The sequence below is a fragment of the Lissotriton helveticus genome, chromosome 2_1 (genome assembly GCF_964261635.1).
Source record: "Lissotriton helveticus chromosome 2_1, aLisHel1.1, whole genome shotgun sequence".
NCBI classification, from domain to species: Eukaryota; Metazoa; Chordata; class Amphibia; order Caudata; family Salamandridae; genus Lissotriton; species Lissotriton helveticus.
In genome coordinates this window covers 1,165,834,847-1,165,858,470 of record NC_136059.1, presented here as the reverse complement: position 1 = coordinate 1,165,858,470, position 23,624 = coordinate 1,165,834,847, and the positions used below count along the sequence as shown (strand labels likewise).

General features: G+C 47.2%; 1 long non-coding RNA gene across 1 annotated transcript in view; it reads left to right on the top strand.

Moving 5' to 3' along the window:
- LOC144819639 (uncharacterized) overlaps window positions 1-23,624 on the top strand; it is a 107,493-nt gene that overhangs the window by 73,206 nt on the left and 10,663 nt on the right. The window contains exon 2 of the long non-coding RNA XR_013607489.1: window positions 16,536-16,631. This is a non-coding gene — a long non-coding RNA (uncharacterized LOC144819639). The remainder of the gene's footprint in view (window positions 1-16,535; window positions 16,632-23,624) is intronic.

Genomic DNA, 23,624 nt, shown 5'->3' with positions numbered 1-23,624 from the left:
TCACCAAACTGCAGCCATCCACACACTTGGATCTGAGTCCGGGTGAGGACACACATTGGTCACAAATTCCTAACAACTACATACAGGGATGGAAAGACACACCTGTGAGGAATAGTCAATGCTGAAGGGGTTTTTGGATCACAAAACTGCAATAACAGCCAGGCACAGGAGAGTCACTTTGAGGTGTATAGATCAGTGTGACAAAACTAGTTGTCCATGTAGGGAGTACCAACATCTGTGTCGTCAGGTATGTGAACTATCATCCACATGATGCTGTACTGTGGATGTGATGAATGGGGCACAGGACAAGGGTGGCAGTACAGACTGTGGGCAATGGGCTGTAGCACTCTACCCAAGCTCACCTGATGAGGTGACCTCCCCCTATGGAGCTACAAGTACTATACTCCTGTGATGGGTGCAACGCATCCAGAAAAACTACCCACGTCTGACATTTCTCTACACCAGAACGGCCAAATCACCCCACACCCAAGAGACATGGTCATGGTGTGTGCCCCTGTGGCTACTTGACTGACTGTGACGGCTATGTTGAAGTGGTGTGACCAGGTCGTGTACTGCCACGTGACTGTAAGGAAGCCAACTTTTCATGCTGTGGTGTTGACAAGGTAACAATGTACAATATGGTGCCTATGGAAGGGGTGTATGTGCTGTACAAGGCACATGACCTGGTGGTACGTAGACACAATGTCATGTGGCTCAGCATAGTCTTGCCAGTATGTGTTGCACACACAGGTATAGAAGCTGTGAGGGCTGAGTTTGAGGCATCCTGATACCAGGAGGATGATTGTCTGGTGTCCTCTGTGTGTAGGGTGGCTGGAGCATGCTCTACAAATGGATGGAAGGAGGGGTATCCAGTAGGCGTGTGTGGTCCTGGATAGTGTGCGCTGCATTGTGGCTGTGTATGCAGCACCAGGAATGAGTGAAGACATGACGGCAGGAGGGGTGTGACAACTAACGTTTCGTTTGAAAAGCTTTATTTCGGTACATTGACCATAAAAGCGTCACAAGAATGAATAAAACATATAAAATTAGCCCAGGAATCAGCAAACATTGGTACAATTTTACATCCAGTCGCCATAGAATAACAATTAGAATAAAGTGCAGGTGCATATGGTCAGTGCTTTTACACAAGGAAAGATTAAAAACCATACTAAAACCCACTAAGGGTAATAAAATAATTTATAAAAACAGGAGCAGAATCTCTTTTTAAAAGAAACACCGTTAAAAGTTATATACCATAGGTCAAAAAGTGTTAGCAGGCCTTAGCAGACCGTATACTACATTCGGCCACTAAGGGGAAGGCTCCAGAAACTTCCTCCTCATGCACCACATTGAGAATAAAAAGCGGGAAACTGAGTAAACTATTGGGAGGTGCAGCTCAGTTTTCAATATTCTATAGGCCTCTCTACAGTGTCTTGTGCTCAAGTTCTTACAAATCTGTACAAGCCAGCGTCTTCTTGGCGACCTATAGGAATCACATTGGAAGAAAACATGCACCTCTGTTTCGTCCACTAAACCACAAGCAGGCATTCAATCATAACCTGTCCCCCCCATTTTTTGACATACGATCATAGGGGGAGGCACCCATCCCTGAACTGTAGAAACAATTTTCTTGCCAACACTGGTTGGGTGCTATCCAGGATGGACTCTGCCTGGTAAGTATTTTTGATTGTAAGGAAATCACTTGTCAACCGTCCCGATGAAAAGCTATGCATCATCTTGGACAGCCGATATTCCCTATAGGCAGTCACCAGTGTGTTCCTACTTAATGATTGTGACACGGTTTGGGGCTCATCCCAAAGGTCAACGCGTCCCAGTTCCACACATAGCGCCTTAAGGTGTCTCAGCCAGGGTATCTTGCCGACCCCCTTCAGCCCCAATATCTCAGTTAGTTCCTCACTATACGGGGCTAGCTCGGGAGTGCTCCACAAGCGTCTCCAGAAGGTTAATGGTCTAAGTGCAGCATCCTCGGCAATGGATCTGATTCCTAGGTCCATTATCTGATTCCTTGGTCCATTAACAAAACAAGCACATACCACAAGGGCATTGGCAAGCCACAAAGTGACATGTGCATGTGAATGCATGAGGGTCTGCTTCACTCAGGGTCACTGCAAATAATATGGCACAGTAATCACCAAAGATCATGGTCACGGGACCAGGCCCCTTAGGGACAAGTGGGGCACATGACACATGGCGTCAGCAGGTGTAGAGTACAGCTAGTGTGTTCCAAGCTAACCAGCAGCTACACAGCCATCTACCTCACACACAGAATAGTATTTTAGCCTTAATCAACACCATGCATGTAGTCACTGTACACGTAAACACATAACAAGCATAAGCTTACTTCATGCCATATAGTGTACATGCACAATAGAAGGACATGTGCGTTGACATCAAGGCGGCACAATATTCATTAGAAATCACATGTCATGCACAACATGATTATTTACCTTGTGAGGCCATGGAGCATTATCCAACATACATGGACATTGGCATTGGCAAGAAGACAAAATAATAAGTTAATGAATGATGTCACCTGTAATGCAGCATAAGTAATCGCTACTACCCTGCCAGGGAATGGCCGTACCTTTCTTCATCAGATCTTGGTCTGAGTATAAATGACAGACACAAAAGGGTGATCAGGCGAGGGAAGGAGTGGATGGGAACTGCAGGGAGGGAGACCTGAAACAGAGGCAAATACCCATTAGGAGTACTTTCTCATGTCACTGACACTAAACATACCGCATGAGATACACTGTACCAATCACACATGTGAAGTGTAACGGCTGTAGCCAATTTGAGCTCACTCATTATGCAATCACGTGAGATCCAATGCTGTGACACGGACACATACAACCTAGGAACGTCTGTCATCTATTTGAGTCTTGTGCAACGCTCACAAGTCATCTACCATGCAATGAGATCTATGTGTACAAATACTAATTCACTGTCTCTGATGATGTGGAAAAAGCAAACAAATTAAAACATATGGCAATGCTAATTACGCTAATTGTAATAGCTGGTTTTGAGAATGTGTACCAGTAAGGGCCATGTAGGCAAACTTGACATCACCCACAACAGCTGTAAGAATCACATATGATGAGGAAGCTCATGACCTACATGCAATGAAGGCACTCTGTAGGCAGTCGTTTGCCCTATCAACTTTGCATCACTAGGCTAAACATGACAAGCAGTTTGAAAATGACTCAACAGCAAGTGATATTGGTCCAACCAACATAATGATACCCTACCGTCGCACAGAAATGCTGCACGGGACAAGAGAATCATGTGAGTGACCGCACTGCACTGTTGCAACAAAATATTTCACATATGCATCATCACAACATTGTCATGTCTAAAGCTAAACATACATGGCATCATGTGATTTTAGACCGAATAGCTACTCACTGTGAAGGCTGGCGTAGAAGTATTCTCAACCTGCACTGAGGTAACAACATGACAGTGACATTACTTACTGTAACAAGGGGCAATGCATCCATGCTAACAGAATCACAGGACAGTTGTTCTAACATGTGGAACATACACTGGGCAACACCTACACGACATGGTTTTGTGGTAAACTAACTGGACTGTGCCACAAGGTGGATGTGAGGAACCAGACACAATCTAATGCACACAGTGAGGCTGCAATCCACCACAGAGTCCGTGGTTGGGACCTCTAACACAATGTCAAACCATGGTATATGCAATGTTGCAGTGTTAATGTCTACACATATTGATGCATTCACCAGAGTCTATAACTACAACAGAGGACTGTCAGATGGGGTGACTATCCTGTCATGGGAGTGGGCCTACATGTAATGAGATACATGATGTTGTTGCATGTATGCATGGTCTAACAACATGCGCAGGAACATGTACCACACATTAGAAACCATACCAACGCTAAACAGCCTCATATGAGTCCTTACCCAAATTGACTTTTCCCCATGTCCAAGCATGCTCCGTTGATTCGGAAGACGCAATCATAATGAGCAATAGCAGGCTGACCACGATGACAACAACGGACAACAGGCAGGCCGAGCTGGGGATGAGAGGCACACAAGGGGTCAAAGTTCCGTATGATGTCATTCTGACATTGTCCTGTTGAATAGCCTGATGTAGTAGTACACCTGTACATACCAAATACACACATAGCACATACGTGTGTGTCATTATATCTGCACCTATGTGACACTGCACAACAAACATCCAAATGACATTGCATACAGTCAGTAGCATACACAGCATGCTAACCATGCAACTCTATGGTACATGTATTACCAAAATGCTACTGTGACTCACCATTATGGAAAGAAGTTGCGGATGAGGTGACTCCGGATATCATCTTCACCCTCCTCGTCACTGGCATCCTGGGCAAGGCCTTCATCCTCAACGGGCAGATGTTCCAGCTCATCAGGATCAAGGTAGAGTGGCACGGCCTTCTCCACTGCCATGTTGTGTAGCATGCAGCACACGGTGAAGATGTCACACACCTTGCGTGGGCTGTATTGGAGGGCTCCCCCTGTCTTGTCCAGGCACCTAAACCGGCTCTTCAGGAGTCCGAATGTTCGCTCGATCACCCACCTGGTCTTCCCATGAGCATTGTTGTACCGCTGGTCTGCAGCTGTCCTGGGGTTGCGTAGCGGAGTCATTAGCCACGGCATGTTTGGATATCCTGCGTCTCCTGCAAATTGACATCATGGAAATGAGTGTGTAATATGATGCAGTTCATGAAGTTGTGACATACTGACATACATAGCTGACAGAGTCTACTCACCAACAAGACATGCCCGGTGGTTGTGCAGCTGCAGCATCATCTGTGGTACCCTGCTATGCCTCATGATGAAAGCATCGTGGCACGATCCTGGAAAACATGCAGAAACATGTGAGATAATCATGTTGGTAAGACACACCACCAGGGCATTTATCGAGTGGTAGTGTTTCCTGTTGCGATACGCTTGCTCCTGAGCCTGTGGTGGCACCAGAGTAACATGTGTACCATCAATTGCACCAATTACATGTGGCATGCGTCCCAGGGCATAGAATTCCCCCTTGACATCTGTCAACTGTTCTGGAGTAGGGAATGTAATGAATTCATCAAGGTGGAGCAACATAGCTGCCAATACATCCACCAATACACGGCTTAACATTGTCTGAGACATCCCTCCCACATCAGCTATGGTAAATTGGAACGTACCTGTGGCAAAGAAATGTAGGGCTGCCATCACTTTTACCTTGGGTGTCAGCGCAGTTGGATACCTATGTCGTGGTTGCAGGTGAGCTTCAAGCCTGTCTGTCAGGTCCTTGATCAACTGCCTGGTGAAGCGGTAACGGCAAATGCAATTTCGCTCCCTCATGGCTTCCAAGTCTGGCAATGGCCTTTCCAGAGGGGGTGCCCTGCAAAACAAAATTAAGAGAAAATGTGTTTAATTGTCTGACTAAGACAATAACAATGTACATGGCACAAGCAACACTGCTTCAACTAATGTAGACAATTTTGAGTGTGGCCTGGGAGACACACTGAGGAAACATGTGCCAGCTGCCAGCCACTCCTCCGTGAAAAGTAAAAGACCTGTGGTCTGTGGAATGGATATGACATGCATACAAATGATCTGATGGAAAGGTCTGTGTGAACATGACAATGTATCATGTCAGTGACACACGTCATGAGAATGGCATTAGGAGGTTGTCTGCACATCCAGACAGCTGACAGCAATACACACACACACACACATCACATGTGCCATCATTTGCACAGATCTGACATATTCGTTTTGCTGTGGGAAATTTCACAAACTATTACATGGACTTCATCATACAGCATAAAAGTTTGATTTGTGACAAATGGTCTGTGATGCCATCACACATATGAGCGGTTCATTAGCACAAGTGGCATGGTGTGCGTACATTACAAACCCTGTCATCACAGCAAGGACCCAACATAGATGCTCCTACAGCAGATATAATGAACAGTTTGTACTAGTTACTTACCTTTTGTACACAACGTCGCGGTGGGTGTTTCGCTGGAACGAGGGTTGTAGATGGACGCCGGCCGTTTTATCAGGAACGACCTGCTGGTATACAGTGCCTACACCCCTCTCCCATGGACTAATAGGACCTCCAGTCCACCACTAGATCTATAGACCACTCAGTAGATGACCCAAGACAGGTATACAATTAAGGTGGCAAGACCGTGCTCACCACTCAGGAACATTTGATAAACATTGCCCTCTTCGCCTATTAGCATGTTTACAGTCCAAACCTCTTAAATTCGACACTGTTACGAAATAATACACATCAGGAGTAAAGTTTCTGGGAAGGCAATCCTTGGACTCCGGTTCCCTTTACATTATCCTGTCTTCAAAAGCGACGAATTATAGACTCAAAGCCCTGAAGAAGTCCCGGCTTGGGACGAAACGCGTCGGCTGTTTATGTTTCACTGCAAATTGAAAATTAAAGATTAAAAGAAGACTAACAACATTTCTTCGTGCTATATTTCTTCATTGTGCTTAAATACTTTTTGCACTTATTATCTTATTTGTTGTGGTGCACCTTTGCGGTTGTTTTTTTATTGTACTTAAATTCCTTGGGGAATAGGCACAGTGATGATGGGTGCCATTCAGTGTGCACACAATCCCCTTCATTAATTTAAGGGATAACGAATATTATTGGGAGAAAGTTAGTCAGGTGCTGACTCTAGGAAGGGTCCATCATTGCATTTTGTTGCTTACTTACCTTTTGTAACTAAACATCGGTATGGTACATTAGTTTGTAGCATATTCCTAACTTTGAATACATACCAGGCTTTTGACACATTTGGCTCAGTGGATGCCATCGATCTGCACAGTGAGTCGGTGCTATCTAGCCCACAACGGGTCAAATACCGTGTCGCTGATTGGCATTCTACAAGGGCTTGGCCAAGTATTGCCCGTACCTACAACGCATACTCTGGCAGGTTCCACAACCGTGTCCCACAGAGAGTGTGTGGAGCAGACAAAGAGGCATGTGATGTTGGTAGACCTCAGTCCCAGTCCCAGACTCTGGGAGGATGATGACATCTTTCCGTACTGCTCATAGCTCTTGGATATCCTGTCCAGCGGAGCAAACGTGAATGTGGTCTGTGATTTGGAGGCCTGGATGGCCATGCTCTCTGGGGTGGGGTGGGAGGACAGGAAACATGGTTTGTCCGGGGACGGTTGTGGGCGTCTGGCAACGTGCCTATCTATAGCAAAACCTGCAGCGTGCCTGTACATGCTGGCCAATATGAATTCCAAATGAAACGGCTGCAGAGGCTCAGCGGAGCTTGACTGCATTTTAAGGACCTCAGTGAGGAGGTTGGTCCTCACGGCCACAAAGGGGAGAAGAAGGGGCAAGGCTTTGGCGGCCCACATCAACACAACACTGTACGTTGGCTGCTCATCCAAAGACACGTTTGGAGTAGCGACATCACCAGTGTCTGGCGAGGTGTCCAGACCACTCGCATCCCCCAGTCCACCTGTCCTGTCGTCTTGGGAATGACACTCACGTGTCAGTGGGTCTTCATAACCCTCCCAATACTCCTTATCACCCATTCCCAGATTATCTGGGTTGTCATAATCTGTGCCCGGCTCGTTGAAGTTTAACTCCCCATGCAGCATTAACTGCGTTGTTCTGCAGCGCAGTTCCCACACCGGAGCCGTATAGTGTGTGATATCGGGGACAGCACCACCCGAGGACGGCACCAAGGCTGACACCTGAGGGACTGTTGCCAGTGAGGTTGTGATGTGGACCAGCGAGGACCAGGATCAACAATCAGATCCTGTCTGTCCCAGCGGGGCCGGGACGAATGTGCCGCCTGCGTCACAGCCAAAGCGAGTGACGGTGTCAGGGGCAACGCACCAGACCCGCTAGTGCCCCCAGACGGGTCCGCTGGGCCAGATGCCGTTGCGTAGGCCATTGGTGGAGTGAGGGACATAATGGCCATGAGGAAGCGCACCTAGTCCTCCTGCGTTGCATGCTGGGCAGGGACCGGAGGTCGTGGTGCAGGCTACGACAGCTGCTAATCAGATGGAGTCGCGTGGCCGGTGTCACCGGAATCCCATGCAGCATTGCACGTGCATTGTGGTGATTTAGATGTGCAATGACGTCTCTTTGACTTTTTGGGGTTACCTGATGACTTAGCCCTGGAGGACTGATGTAAAATCCCGGGGCTCTGATGTCTCAACACCCACGCCCAGGCACTCCTCCTATGTCCAGACCATGAGCTATTGTGGTGCTGGGCCAACTGCTGGAGTCTAAGCGGCTTGTGGGACCACTCACACCTGGCTTCATATATCTGCCCCCGGCAGTCGGAGCAGCTCTTGTTGTCATGCTTCATGCCAAAACAGTGAAGACACCGACGGTGAGGGTCAGTCACCGACATGAGTCGTTCGCAATCCTCACAGGCTATGAAACGGACATACCTATTGGCACCGTCCTGAGTCAGACAATCCAAGTAAAATGGTCAGAAGTGATCGTACTATGAATTGGGTAAAAAATTGAGTAAGATTACATTCATACGGGAACAGCGCTGGTGGTGTGAAAAAAGAGGACCTGACATGAGCACGCAGAGGCAACGTATGAGTACTCAGACAACGTCATAACGGCGCACACAACGCCAATGACACACGCAGAGCCACAGGAGATGCCTACCGACACACAAGTGTACTGCTAAGCGGAAATTGCCATATCCAGGATGACACTTGGGGATATTCTAAGGTGAGGAATATAATACTGACCAGTTCATTTCATATGCAAACAGCATGCACAATGTCGCACATGGCACACACATGACGTGGTCACACAGGGTCATGCTGTGCGTCAATTCAATCTCTGGGACAGTGTGCATGTTGCTGTCATCATGTGACAGTTCCCTGTACTGAATGGTGTGCCATTCCAGTGTTGATGTGCCTCTCAATATGTTGCAGACGTTACTCAGGTGCAAAGTGTTTAATGTATGTGATACACATGTGCAAAATGATTAATGACATGTCTCAACAGCTCTTCACACATCAACTGAGCCGCAAGGTCACAGTCCCGGTGCTTCTTCAATGTGTGCCACACCTGGGGCATGCTGGTGTAAGGATGCCATGCTGATGTATGCATCCACATCGTCAACATGAGTGTAGACTACATCCCTGCAATGTGATTTCCTGGAGTCACTCTCCCTATGGTGCCATGAAGGAGGTCGGGAACGCAGCCTACACAATCGTTCACTTGTGCATGTCTGATGCACTGTACCCCAATGGTACGTCTGTGTGTAGGCCAAGTTTCCCTATTGCATGTTAGCCATACGCGAGCACAGCGTACCCCAATGGTACGTGCGTGTGTAGGCCTCGTTTCCCTATTGCATTTTGAGCATACGCGAGCATAGCGTACCCCAATGGTACGTGTGTGTGTACGCCTCGTTTCCCTATTACATTTTGAGCATACGCGAGCATAGTGTACCCCGATGGTACGTGCGTGTGTACGCCTCGTTTACCTATTGCATTTTGAGCATACGCGAGCATAGCGTTCCCCAAAGGTACGTGCGTGTGTACGCCTCGTTTCCCTATTGCATTTTGAGCATACGCGAGCATAGCGTACCCCAATGGTACGTGCGTGTGTACGCCTCGTTTCTCTATTGCATTTTGAGCATACGCGAGCATAGCGTACCCCAGTGGTACGTGCGTGTGTACGCCTCGTTTCTCTATTGCATTTTGAGCATACGCGAGCATAGCGTACCCCAATGGTACGTGCGTGTGTACGCCTCGTTTCCCTATTACATTTTGAGCATACGCGAGCATAGCGTTCCCCAATGGTACGTGCGTGTGTACGCCTCGTTTCCCTATTGCATTTTGAGCATAGCGTACCCCAAAGGTACGTGCGTGTGTACGCCTCGTTTCCCTATTGCATTTTGAGCATACGCGAGCATAGCGTACCCCAATGGTACGTGCGTGTGTACGCCTCGTTTCTCTATTGCATTTTGAGCATACGCGAGCATAGCGTACCCCAATGGTACGTGCGTGTGTACGCCTCGTTTCCCTATTGCATTTTGAGCATACGCGAGCATAGCGTACCCCAATGGTACGTGCGTGTGTACGCCTCGTTTCCCTATTGCATTTTGAGCATACGCGAGCATAGCGTACCCCAAAGGTACGTGCGTGTGTACGCCTCATTTCCCTATTGCATTTTGAGCATACGCGAGCCTAGCGTACCCCAATGGTACGTGCGTGTGTACGCCTCATTTCCCTATTGCATTTTGAGCATACGCGAGCATAGCGTACCCCAATGGTACGTGCGTGTGTACGCCTCGTTTTCCTATTGCATGTTAGCCATATGCGAGCACAGCATACCCCAATGGTACGTGCGTGTGTATGCCTCGTTACACCATTGAATGGGTTGCATTAGCAACAACAATGGCACCATACTTGTGTGGGTATTCAAATAACTACATTGGGACCATCTAGGGGAACAGTGGAATGATCAAAATGCAACCAGGTTGTCATGGATACAGAGAGTTTTGAGCCTCCAACAGGTGTTCTAGAAAATTCAGTTGGGCAAAAGCATACAATGTTGCAAAAGTTGTTGTTCAGCTCTTGCTCATTTTTCAAACCATGCATATGTGTGTCATGGCCTTCTGTGTGATGTGATTGGATGGAACATAGGATGCTAACTATGGTGGCCTATCACACACTACTCCTTGGACTCACAGACCCTCTGCAGCACAGATATAAGGCAGCATGTGGCTGTGGGAGGGCACTTACCTGCACAACATTGGAGTGGTAACCACAGCTGCTGTCTCTTTATCCTCTGGACCCTTATTAGCTGAGCATGGAGAGGGCACCTGTATTCACTAATGCTGAGAACAAGGCCCTGCTGGATGCCCTCCTGCCAAACTTCAGCAAGCTGTATGGGAGACCAGAGGATCAGGTGAGTGATGTGTGCACTACCTTGGAGTGTGCACCTGTTGTGTGTGTGACATTATAGCCACTGTGTATGTATAGTGGATAGATGCTATGTTGTTGGGAGTGAGTGCCAGGGTGTACAGTGTTGTTTCAAGAGAGTACTTTGTTGTAGTGGGATGAGTGACAGCATGTCACGTGCTGCAGTGCACCCAAATGTAGCATATATTGCTCTGTGAGTGCCATGCTCAAAGAGTGTTTTGCACCCCTCATGTCATCTGTAGCCTTTCAATGGCATGTAATGCAGTAGTGTTTGCTCACAGGCCACATACTCCGGGACAATGATGCAAATGTGTGGAGCATACAATGCCCTGTTGTCATCAAGTATTTTGTGAACATATGTGTGTCTTTGGAACATGGACCGAGTGTACTGATGGTCTTTTACTTTACATTTGGACAGGTATCTGCCTATGAGAAGGGTGAAATCTGGGTGGACATCGCCAGGGCTGTCGGGAGTGAGGGGGGCCCTCGCAGGAGGCTCAGAAACATCAAGAAGAGGTGGCAGGACATCCGGTGCTGGACCCGCTGCATCGCCAGAGTACAGCTGAAGCTGGAAGCTCCACGCCGGCATGGCGGCACCCGCCACCTCACCCCCACATGCTCCGGGTCCTGGAAGTGGTGTTTCCAGACCTCCATAGGCAGTTGCAGGAGGGACAGCAGCAAGTAGGGGGTAGGTACATGTCTGTTTGTTGTCATGTGTGTCACATGCTACCTGCAGTGCTTCAAGGCTTGCTAACACTCCCATAGTTTGAGTGGTGTGGTCAGACAGGCACTTTATGCATTGGCATAAGAATGGCCCAGTTTCAACAGATGCTTCTTTACATGCCTTGCCCTACTCCACATTTGACCAGCGCTTTGGCTAATGATTGTTTTTCACATGTACTCCTATGGTGCAATGTCTTAGTATGCATCTTCCTTTGCACATCATCATGTTGGAGGGGATCTGTGACACCTGTTGGTACCTTACATGTAGCACCACATGTGCACTGTGTCTGCCCTTCTTCATATTTTGTGAATGATCTTGAGTCTCAACATGTGTTTTCTGCACGAGTCAGCATCATTGGCCTTTGTCCATGGTACACTTTCTAATTGTCATGTGTTAGCTACAGGTGCACAATGTACATGTGCTATTTTTTGGGCTTATGCATACTCACACTGGGCAGTGCGTGTGTGCATAATCTCAAAATATGTTGCATGTTGGTATGAAAATATTATTGATGGGCAGCCACACAATGTGGCTTAGGGTGTAGCCAGCTGTGATGCCAGTGCGAGGTGATGGTACACTTGGTTCAGGTCCCAGGATGGCATCACATGGCAGTTCAGGCAGGACTTTTCCCATGTGGCACAAGGCGAAAGCAAATCAAACATGACCAGGTCTGGGATTGGGTGGCAGGGTTGGGAAATGAACTGTGATGTACCATCAGCTATCCTGTTGTCAGGCAGTGGATCATCATTGTGTCTCTCATACACGTTTTTGCCTTGCCTGTCGCTTGTATCCTATTATACATTGAGCGTTGTATCTCTCACAATTGGCCAAGACTAGACTTAGCATTGTGCAGAGTTCAGTGTCATGTGAATCATAATGCATGCCATGTTTAGGAATGTGACCAATGGATTTCTAGATGATATGTATGATGTGTACAGGTGACTGATATGTTTTTCTTAATCTCCTTGCCAACAGCATCATCATCTGAATCTGGAGGAGACACAGGCGCGGACCAGGCAGAGGGACCCAGCGACAGTGCCACCTGATTTGAGGAGTCAGAGAGAGGCAGTGGCACGGAGGGTGAGGAGAGTCTGCAGGCCGGACTGGCACATCCTACCATGCCGACAACTACGAGTCAGACTCTCAGGAGGAGGGGGAATATGCAGCAATGGTCACTTCTTCATCTTTGGCTGGCCGCCCCTCCTCCAGTACCATCTCCACCCTCCCAGTCGTTAGTGTCCCTGGGGTCCATGCTAGCCCTCGTGTCTCCTTTGTTCCCGGCACCGCAGCCCCTGCCCCTGTGTCCCCTGCTGCCCTCAGTGCTGAGTCTGTGGACCTACTCCGGCAGATTACAGTAGGTCAGACATCCATGTTGACAGTCCTCCATGGACATACACGACTCATTACACAGTTGGTGTCGTTCATGGAGGGCATGTCATCGGCCATGTCTGATCTACGTCGGAGTGTGGCTGCCATTATTTATTTATTTATTTATTTTATGCGATTTTTAGAGCGCGCAAATACCCGTAAGGGTGTCTCGGCGCTAGTACCACTGAACTCACTCTAGAGGTAAAAGACGGGTTTAGGATGAAAACAGCCAGGTTTTAAGGTTTTTTCTGAAGTGTAGTAGGGAAGGGGCAGTTTTAATGTGGAGTGGTAGTGTGCCATTGAGTCAACACTGACGGCAGCTATGTACACCCAGCAGCATCTGTCCCCCCCATCCTTCAGACCCATCCACCTCTGCCTCTCAGATACCTACACAACATACACGCAGACGCCACCGGTCAGACACATCCGGCACACCCACACACCAGAAGAAACTCAAAGCTCCACGCACACAATCTCAAGGGGATGTAGGCACAGCCACAGGGAGAGGGGACACAGCTCACTCAAGCATCCACACACCCAGAAGAACAGACTCACAGCCCTCTACCTCCACCCCCAATGTGTCCCCGGGTTCAGGTGGTAGTTTTTCCGCACTGGCTGAGGTGTGCAGCCAGGTATTTGAAGCTACTTTCGGCGATGCACCAACCAGTGTGGATGGATCCACTACACCTGCACCCACTCCACCTCTCATTCCCTCTCCTGTCCCTGCGGTGCCAGAGGATTCCACAGATGGTGCCCCCATAGTTTCCACAGCGGATTAAACTCCATGTGCAGGCAAGTTTGGGAGTGAGCACACCCATGGAGGCACAAACTGTTGATCAGACTTTTTGGGACTGGCCATTGGCCTTTTCTGAGCAAGGACTCTTATTTGCTTTTTCTATTTTGAACAAGCTGAATAAAGCTATTTATTTCTTTTTCTGAACATTAGTTTGTGTGGTGATGTCTGTGACTGCTGTGTGCCTGGGAGCTGGTGTGATGTTCACATTTGGGTATGTTAACATGTGTCTATCTCATGATGGTAATGAGGTTAACAATGGTATGTTTCTGATTTAACGGCTGGTCACCGGCGGGCACTGGTGGGGGTCTTAGCACACACACTCTAATGCTGGGCACCGGTGGGCACTGGTGGGCAGTGGTGGGGGTCTTAGCCACACACACTCTAATGCTGGGCACTGCTGGGCACTGGTGGGCAGTGGTGGGGGTCTTAGCCACACACACACTCTAATGCTGGGCACTGCTGGGCAGTGGTGGGGGTCTTAGCCACACACACACTCTAATGCTGGGCACTGGTGGGCAGTGGTGGGGGTCTTAGCCACACACACACTCTAATGCTGGGCACTACTGGGCAGTAGTGGGGGTCTTAGCCACACACACACTCTAATGCTGGGCACTGGTGGGCAGTGGTGGGGGTCTTAGCCACACACACACTCTAATGCTGGGCACTGGTGGGCACTGGTGGGCAGTGGTGGTGGTCTTAGCCACACACACACTCTAATGCAGGGCACTGCTGGGCACTGGTGGGCACTGGTGGGTGTCTTAGCCACACACACACTCTAATGCTGGGCACTGCTGGGCACTGGTGGGCAGTGGTGGGGGTCTTAGCCACACACACACACTCTAATGCTGGGCACTGCTGGGCAGTGGTGGGGGTCTTAGCCACACACACACTCTCATGCTGGGCACTGGTGGGCAGTGGTGGGGGTCTTAGCCACACACACACTCTAATGCTGGGCACTGCTGGGCACTGGTGGGCAGTGGTGGGGGTCTTAGCCACACACACACTCTAATGCTGGGCACTGTTGTGCACTGGTGGGCACTGGTGGGGGTCTTAGCCACACACACACTCTAATGCTGGGCACTGGTCGGCAGTGGTGGGGGTCTTAGCCACACACACACTCTAATGCCGGGCACTGCTGGATGTGTTTTCTACACACCTCTTACACTTACATAGCAGACGTATGTCCCACACGTCTATTACACTGGTGTTGTGCGGTGACGTACCGTACCCCGAGGGCGATGACGTAGATGCGGCACGTCTCCGTATTACACTGGTGTTGTGCGGTGACGTACCGTACCCCGAGGGCGATGACGTAGGTGCAGCACGTCCCCGTATTACACTGGTGTTGTGCGGTGACGTACCGTACCCCGAGGGCGATGACATAGGTGCAGCACGTCCCCGTCTTGCACTGGTGTTGTGCGGTGACGTACCATACCCCGAGGGCGATGACGTAGGTGCGGCACGTCTCCGTATTGCACTGGTGTTGTGCGGTGACGTACCATACCCCGAGGGCGATGACATAGGTGCGGCACGTCCCCGTATTGCACTGGTGTTGTGCGGTGACGTACCGTAACCCGAGGGCGATGACGTAGGTGCGGCACGTCGCCGTATTGCACTGGTGTTGTGCGGTGACGTACCGTACCCCGAGGGCAATGACGTAGGTGCGGCACGTCTCCGTATTGCACTGGTGTTGTGCGGTGATGTACCATACCCCGAGGGCGATGACGTAGGTGCGGCACGTCTCCGTATTACACTGGTGATGTGCGGGAGTGTGTGGCGCAATGTACCCAGACATTACAGTCGTGCAATGGAGATGTGCGCGTGTGGCAACACGTACAGGTATGTTGTACTTCGTTGTACTCACCTTCTGCGCCGTCGTCGGTTTCTAAGTACGAGGTGGTGGGCGTACAGGATTGGGATGAGACGGACGATGGCGTTCATGTCCTGCTTGTCGCGTACCGGTGTGCGGTTCGTGCCGGACTGTGGTTTTACGGTAGTTTTGAGCTCTCGTAGAATAAGAGCCGTACGGAGTGTGTTCAACACGGATCGTACTTCCTGGTTCGGAAGACGCGGTCTATTTATGTTCGGACGTAGCGTTGAGCGTCAGCCGGCAGCAATTCGTATGGACTTCTGATTTGTACGGCGTTGCTTACGAGGCGTACGGAGTGACGCTTTAGGTCGTGATCGTACTTGCTGATTCGTATGGGGACGCTTACGGGTATGATTCGTACAGGGAAAAACGCTCCGAACGGCAATTCGGAGCGCTTTTTTCCGGATCGGAATCGAAGCCTAGTGTTGTGCATTTTTGGTAATGGTATACCAGCAGGTAATGACCGTGCAGCATGGCTGGAACTTGGAAGTATGATGAGGAGGATGGCCCCATTGCATTAAGCAACAAAGCTCATATATCCTTCATTGACCAATTATGAACCACTTCATTGTGCTTCCATAACTTACATTCATTATAGCTCTGCCCTTCCATAAAAAGGTTTTTATTTGGCTTTACTACCTAGCATTTCATTGATTGTCAACCAACAAAATACCCATGTTTTTCATTTTGATAGCAGATTAAGAAACTGTAACCGAACTGTAGTGATGTTTTTTGTGGTCATATTTTGCTTTAAAAAAACCAGGGGAGGTTTATTTGACATAGAAAATGATAAATGTTAAATGTTTTTTCTAGCTGCACACACCACCAATACCTAGGACCAGCAGAGGGGACATGGCTGCAGCGGTCACAAGTGAGGTGAAAGACCAGCAGCAGCTGGGGCGAATAGTGGTAAGTCACAGTGCTTAATTATTGACTAATAGTAACACTCTCACTGATAGGGCATTGACTGACTCGTGATCGTGAACAACATCCTGTTTTAGCAGATACAGTGGTAATTGAATAGTTATTATGTCCTTTTCTATCTGCAACCCAGCAGACAAAGGTTCATGACTGAATTTTAAAAATGGCAAGTTGATGGGAAAGACAAAACAAGATGGAAGGAGAAAGTATGGGTGAAATGATGTATGTAATATATGAGTGGAAGGTTTTGTGTTTGAAGGGAATGATGGTAGGTGGGTGAGGATGATTTGAATCAATCAGCATGGCTGGGTGAAGGATGGTTGAAACTAAGGAATGCTTGGGTGGGTTAAGGCAAAGCAGGATGGGTGAATGGAATGGGCGAAAGCAAGGATGCATGGCTGGGTAAATGGATGTGGGTTAAAGGTTTGTTCAGAGCTATGTTTGGATGGATGGATTGATTGGATAATGATGACTAGTTTTCTATTACAAAAGAGTGGATTAGAGAATGTAAAACTTAAATGGTGCGTATTATGATTACTAGATTGGGGTGAAGATTAAGATTGCTAGAAGAATAATACAATGCTGAATGAATGATGTAAAGTGATTACCTTCTGTGGATGGGATAGTCTGTGATAAACGTGCCAAAGCTATATCCCCGTCCTTCATCCTTTCACTGACTGAACTGTAGTACATTGCTTTTCCCACCGTCTACTTCCTCAAAAAGCTGTAGGTTAAAGCTGAGGGAGTTAAAGGTTAAATTGGCCTGGGGGATAACAAATTTAATATGCACAGAGCAACGCAAGGATTCTTGTTTGGCAATCCCTGTTGACAGCTTGTATGACCAGCTATTAGGTTGCCTTCTTGCATCATGGACCTGGGTATATTCTCGATCGTCGCAACACGTGCGGCTTTCGATTGTCACGACTGGAGTGGACTCCATCGGACTAGGAGGGACGTCGATAGGTAAACACTACTGCCTTCTGACTCCTTAAATTATCCCTTGCACAGATCTCTATGGACGTACGCCTTTTTAGAAATTGACGTGTTCATTTCAGCGGGCATGATATCTTAACTGCACCCTTAAATCTACGTGTCGGGAATCGTTCGCTTACGTGACCACATTGTATCCCTCTCAATACTTGTGAGAGAGTTACCATATGCAACTGAAACCTTTTGGATTATCATACTGACATTTTATAGGGATACTAATGTGCTCCGTCCGGAATTTGATGTCCAACTCACTACATCTGAGCGGACCCTCACCTTGTTTATGAAAGTGGAACCTGTCTGGCACAGAAGTCCCTTGCCCTGACGAAGTTCCTATATAAGGAGATTTGAGTAGAACATATTGGCTGTTTGGACTCCATCACTGGTGCTGCCTCCACACTTTTTCATTTTGAAGTTTCTGGATTTCCAGTGAGACCCAATTGCGACAGGTCTCGGGGGCCACGGGCACAGGACTCTAAAATATTGTGGACATTGAAATTGAGGTGCCAAACGTATAGTCAGCCGCAGTTTTGTCATTTTTTAGCTATTAAGATAACATCTAAATAACTTGACCCAGGGTGCCGCAGCGCATGAGGTGGTTTGTGCTGTGTTTTCTCTGTGTCCTGGATCGCCGCTATTGAAGGGAACCTGCGGGGCTCTGATTACATTCATAGCGCCCTGAGTGGGAGAGGCGCTTCCCTGTTCACTTTCTGCTGGTTCCACCTCCCGTTACCCTTGGGGGACTGCAAGTCCCAGGACGCTTTGCTGCCACACACCTGTCCTGGAGGCCTACACCAAAATCTGTACCCAGATTAGTAATGATCTAAACATCTTGGGCAAGGGCCAGCAAAGGACAGGGGAGAGGTGGTTTGACCACAATTGCTCTGCAGCCCATCGTAAGCTGCTGGCAGCATTGAAAGTAGTACCCCCCGATAAACTAGAGATAGCTACCCTCAGGAAACTATATAAAGAGACACTAGGGAAGTGGAAAAAAGAAATCAGGGAGGATGCCTGGAATAAACTCCTATCTGTAGATGTGGTCAACAATAGCGCCAAATTCTGGGCGGTGGTCAATCGGCCCTTCTTTCAAGACACAAAAAATAGCGAGCTTGACTGCGGGATACAGGAAGAAGGATGGCTCAGACATTTTAAGCAGGTATGAGGGAGAAAGAAATCCTGCAGACTCTGTTTTTAATATTGAAAAATATACCCTGTCCTTCACAGAGTCAGACGTATTAAAAGCGATAACCCAAATGACGAGCAATAAGGCCCCGGGCCCTGATGGGGTCCCGGCAGACCTTTTTAAATCAGATACTAAGACATGGGCAAAAATATTGTATAACGTGTTTGTAAACGCTTGTCAGTTGGGCTTGCCAAACACATGGGCACAATCAGTAATAGAGCCAATATTTAAGAAAGGTAACAGAGGAGACCCAAGTTGTTATCGCCCGATATCACTTATAGACTCCTCTGTAAAGGTACTAGGAAGAGTGGTGCTCAGCCAACTAACTGGATGGTTGGAGGAGACAGGCTCATTATGTGAAGCACAGTATTTGTTCAGAAAAGGGATGGGCACCATAGATCAATGCCTAAACCTGCAGTTACTAATAGGGAAATACACAGTGGCAAAGAAGGGAACACTCTTTCTGGGCTTCATGGACCTGTCCTCGGCCTTTGACCGAGTGAACAGGTCAAAGCTGTGGTCCATCCTCCTAAACCTGGGAGTTGACAGAAACATCATCCACTTTTTAGCTGATTTACACAGGGACTTATTTGCCACTGTGAGATATGACCAACAGGGTAGCTGCACTGAAGGGATACCGATTGCCTCGGGTGTTAGACAAGGCTGTATTTTGGCTCCATTGCTATTTACATTATACATTAACAGCCTAGACCACACTTTAATTGCCTCCAGTAAGGATATCCCCCGTGTAGGGAAACGCATGACTCCCGCTTTGTTATATGCGGACGACGCAGCACTTGTAGCTAGAACGGCAGTAGGACTCCAGCTACTCTTGAATTCCTTTGCAGCCTTCATGAGATCACTGGACCTGGGCATACATTTTGCCAAATCCCATGTAATGGCTATTGGGCAGAGAAATTTAAAGGTGAGAACCATGTATTGCGAAGGGAATATATTAACCAAGGTTTCAACTTTCCCATACTTGGGAGTCTTATTTGATGACTGTGGCACGTGGGGCACCCAAATCTTAGCAAAAAAAAAATGTCCTGATCAGGGCCACGTCGGCCGTTCTAGGATTCACCAGGAAACTAGGAGCAAGACCAATGAAGGCACTTTTTCAAATATATAGAGCAAAGTGTCTTTCACTCGCAATGTACGGGGCAGACCTGTGGGGCATCAAAAACGCCAAGGCAATTCAGATAGTCGAGCACAGGTTCTTAAAAAATATCTTATCTGTCCCGCAATCAACAGCCAATTACATCGTCTATCAGGAATGTGGAATTGGCTATGTTGAAGATGCTATTGCAGTAGTCCCGCTCCTGAAACGGATAATGACCTCGTTAAACCCTGATTTATTATTAAATCATCATATTTAGAAGGACTGCATGGCACTTGATTATGGGCATCGCATTCCCTAGCTCAATTACGTCCACAAGTTGTCGCACAAGCTGGGTAGACCAGAACTCTATTATCACCCAGAAAAATTATCTAAGGCAGATATAAAATGGACCAAAGTAACATACCATCGTATTGTTACTGCAGATAGAGAAGAGAGAGAGCTGGGAAAGGCAACAGTAAGGGCCCACCAGTTGCGGAAAACTACATTAGACATGGAACCATACTTGGGCATCGTCACAAATCCCAACCATCGTTTCTTACTGACAAGATTCAGACTGAATCAGCTTCATTACTTGTTTGGTGAAAAGCTAGGTTGGAAAAGGGTCGAAGATCGCGGGGTCTGCTCCTGTGATAACTTCTTTGAGCAGGACACCTTGCACCTCATGTTTTTTTGTGACCACCTCATTGATATTAGGAAGCGTTTTATTATCCCAATCCTAGTCAACAAAGGCTTCATGCAAGCTAGGCCAGCCTTAATCTATCTCCAAATGCTGACAAATGTTTGGGAAATTTTTAATATTGCTAACTTTCGTGCTGCTGCTGTTAGAACCCTAAAGAGACTAAATTGATAACATGAAATCATGCATGTTGTAGCAATATAGTTTTAAGCTGAAATATAAGTACAAATAGTTTTAGCTGCAAATTTAACATGTACATGGTAGTGTATTAATTGTTTTTAATCATGGTCTTTTATTTACTGTGCAAAATTGTTTTATAGCATACTTTTATGGTTTGTTTTTAAACCGAATAAAGTGAATTGACTGACTGACCCAAGATCCAACAGGCTTCCCAAACTTCGCAGAGAGTGAGACTAAGGTCAGAATACTTTGGACACTTTGTAGTGGACTAATCTCCTATGAAAAACATGTAAATGGAAATAATCAGAACAGAGATGTTAAAAGAAAAAAAATCAAGTCTGATTTTATCAGAGTTATTGTTGTAGCTAACTAGATCATTCATTAATAAATGGGGCTAATTCTTGAAGCCCCAAATAAACTAAGCACTTTACTGGGAAATTCTTTCAAAAGAAAATAATATAGAGGTTTTATTGAACTGATGTGTTGCTGTGTTTATTCTGTCTTAATTTCTTTCAGGCAGTTAGAGCTTTTGACACTTGCCTTTAGTTTTATGAGAATGGGTAATGGTGCTGTGACTCTAATCACATCAATTGTAATGGCCCTAGGGGACCATCAAATTACTGCTACTGTGCCACCCACTACCTAATTTTAAACACGTTTTTGGCACAGAGCGACACAGCATTGTTTACAACTTTTTTTTTTCTCTAACTGCTCCTGGTTACCTGGTACCAGTGCGCTAGGATTCAGCAGTCCGGAAGTGGCAGCGGAAGCTGGAGGCAATATGGGCCAAATACCAGTAGCTGGAGGCCCAGGAGGAAGAGGAGGAGGCAGCAGCCCAGGGCCCCAGCCAGACCCCAGCTTCTCCAGCTTCCCAATCACATCGGTGCCTCAGTCTGCAGGCACCTGCGTGCCATCCAAGATCACACACTGCTGCCCCCTTCTGTCTCAGACCACACCCTACTGCTCTGCATCCTGTCAAGGCTGGCGCGCATGGCCCAGGAGAGAAGAATAGACCGGTACCCGGAGGGGATCCTGGGCCATGTTTAGTTCCCTTTGCCCCCTTTTTTTCTCTTTTATTTTGGTGGGTGGGACTTGTTTGTTCATGGGGGTGGGGGAGGGATGCGGGATTTGCATGGGTTTCTGAACTTTCTTTTTCTCAGACAATGGTTGGGAATGAGGATATTTAATTTGTTTGGGGAGAGCGTTGGGCCAGTTGTTGTTGGGGGTGGGTGGAAGGGGTGTTTGTTTGTTTGTCTAGAAAAGTAAATATTAAAATTTCTTTATTTATGCCTCTAATTTGTAATCAAGGTCTCTGGGGGTGTTTTACTTTTTAAAGCTGCCTTTTAGCACAATGTATTTCTAAAATGTGCTTTTAGTGTGTAACAACAATTAGGTATGGGCTATGTCTATGTGGTACTTTTGGCCTACTACTCACCTGGTCTCTGCAGTCTGCAACTATATTGACCACTAAAACGCGTGTGGGGGTTGCCAATGCCTTTCCTACAACAACTTAGTAGAACAATGAACTTTAGTTATCTTACTGAATAGAAAAAGAAAGCAAGGGCTGCACGGTTTCCCAAGGTGCTGTGGTGCTAGTAGTAGCAGGCTAGTGCACTAATTAGCAATTATTCAAAAACACATATTTTGGTTAGCACACAGTGTTAATTAATGACACTGGGCATATATACGTTAATAGTCTTATTCAATTGTTTTCAAGAATGCCCCTAGAGCAGAGAGGGGAGACGTGTTTAAAGTGAGAATAGAAAGGTGAGTGGGAAGTGTAAATCATACACACATATTATTTACAAATAACACAGGCTTTTATCTAAAACCCAACAAATATATGTTATGTTATGTTATGTTATGTTACTGGGGGTTTTGTAAAGCGCTCAGCTGCTCCGAAGAGCGTCCCGGCGCTGTAGATCATTACAGTATACATGCAGTATACCAAAACATTAAATAGCCATGATTTTTAGACATTGACACAGTGATGGATCGCTGTTGATCATACTGGCTAAAACTACAAGATGTCGATGTTTCGACCCCTGGTTGGTAGGTTAGCATAGCCCTTACAGCGGGGTCTTCATCAGGACAGCATCAAGGGAAAAGGGGCTGGTTCCTAGGGATAAAACATAAAATGGCCTTAGTGTTGAATTTTGCATTATGATCATTAGAAAGACGGGGGCAAGAGCCTCAAAATTACCATTGGAAAAACACTCCACAAAATGTTGGAGGGAGGGTGTGGGCGCGTAGGCTCCAAAAAGAGGCAGGAGCGAGGGCACCAGCAGAAATAAGGTGCAAAATCAGAAAGGTCCCCATGGAAATGCAAAAAAGTCGGGGATGAAATATGCAGTTTGCAATCACTCACTTGTATGAGAAAATCTGCACGGTGCATACGCTGGGCCTCTGAATGAATTCGATTCTGAATGGAAAAAGAAATTATGGGGTGTTATACTGGGTCTAAAAACCATCACCACTATCGCTACATAGTTTGGTTGGTTATATATTTAAATTAGAATTGAAGCCATCCACTCGGGAAAGTGGAAGAAGTACCGTTGTGGCCACAATACAGGGATGAATTGTATCCACTAAAGGAACTGCAAAGTAACTGGAGAGTTCTGGGACACAAGGGAAACAGCTCTACTGTCTTCTGATCGAAAAGGAATGGAAACAAAGTTGAGGTTAGTAAACCGAACCATAAAAAGCTTCAGGTGTACATGAGTGCTGTGCCTGCATACCATCACCGTATTTTTAACACTCTCAGTCTGTGTAATGAAGTGAAGCGTGAAAACGTTTTCCTCTTTGTTGGAAAGGGGAAGAGGCTCTGAGCCAAAT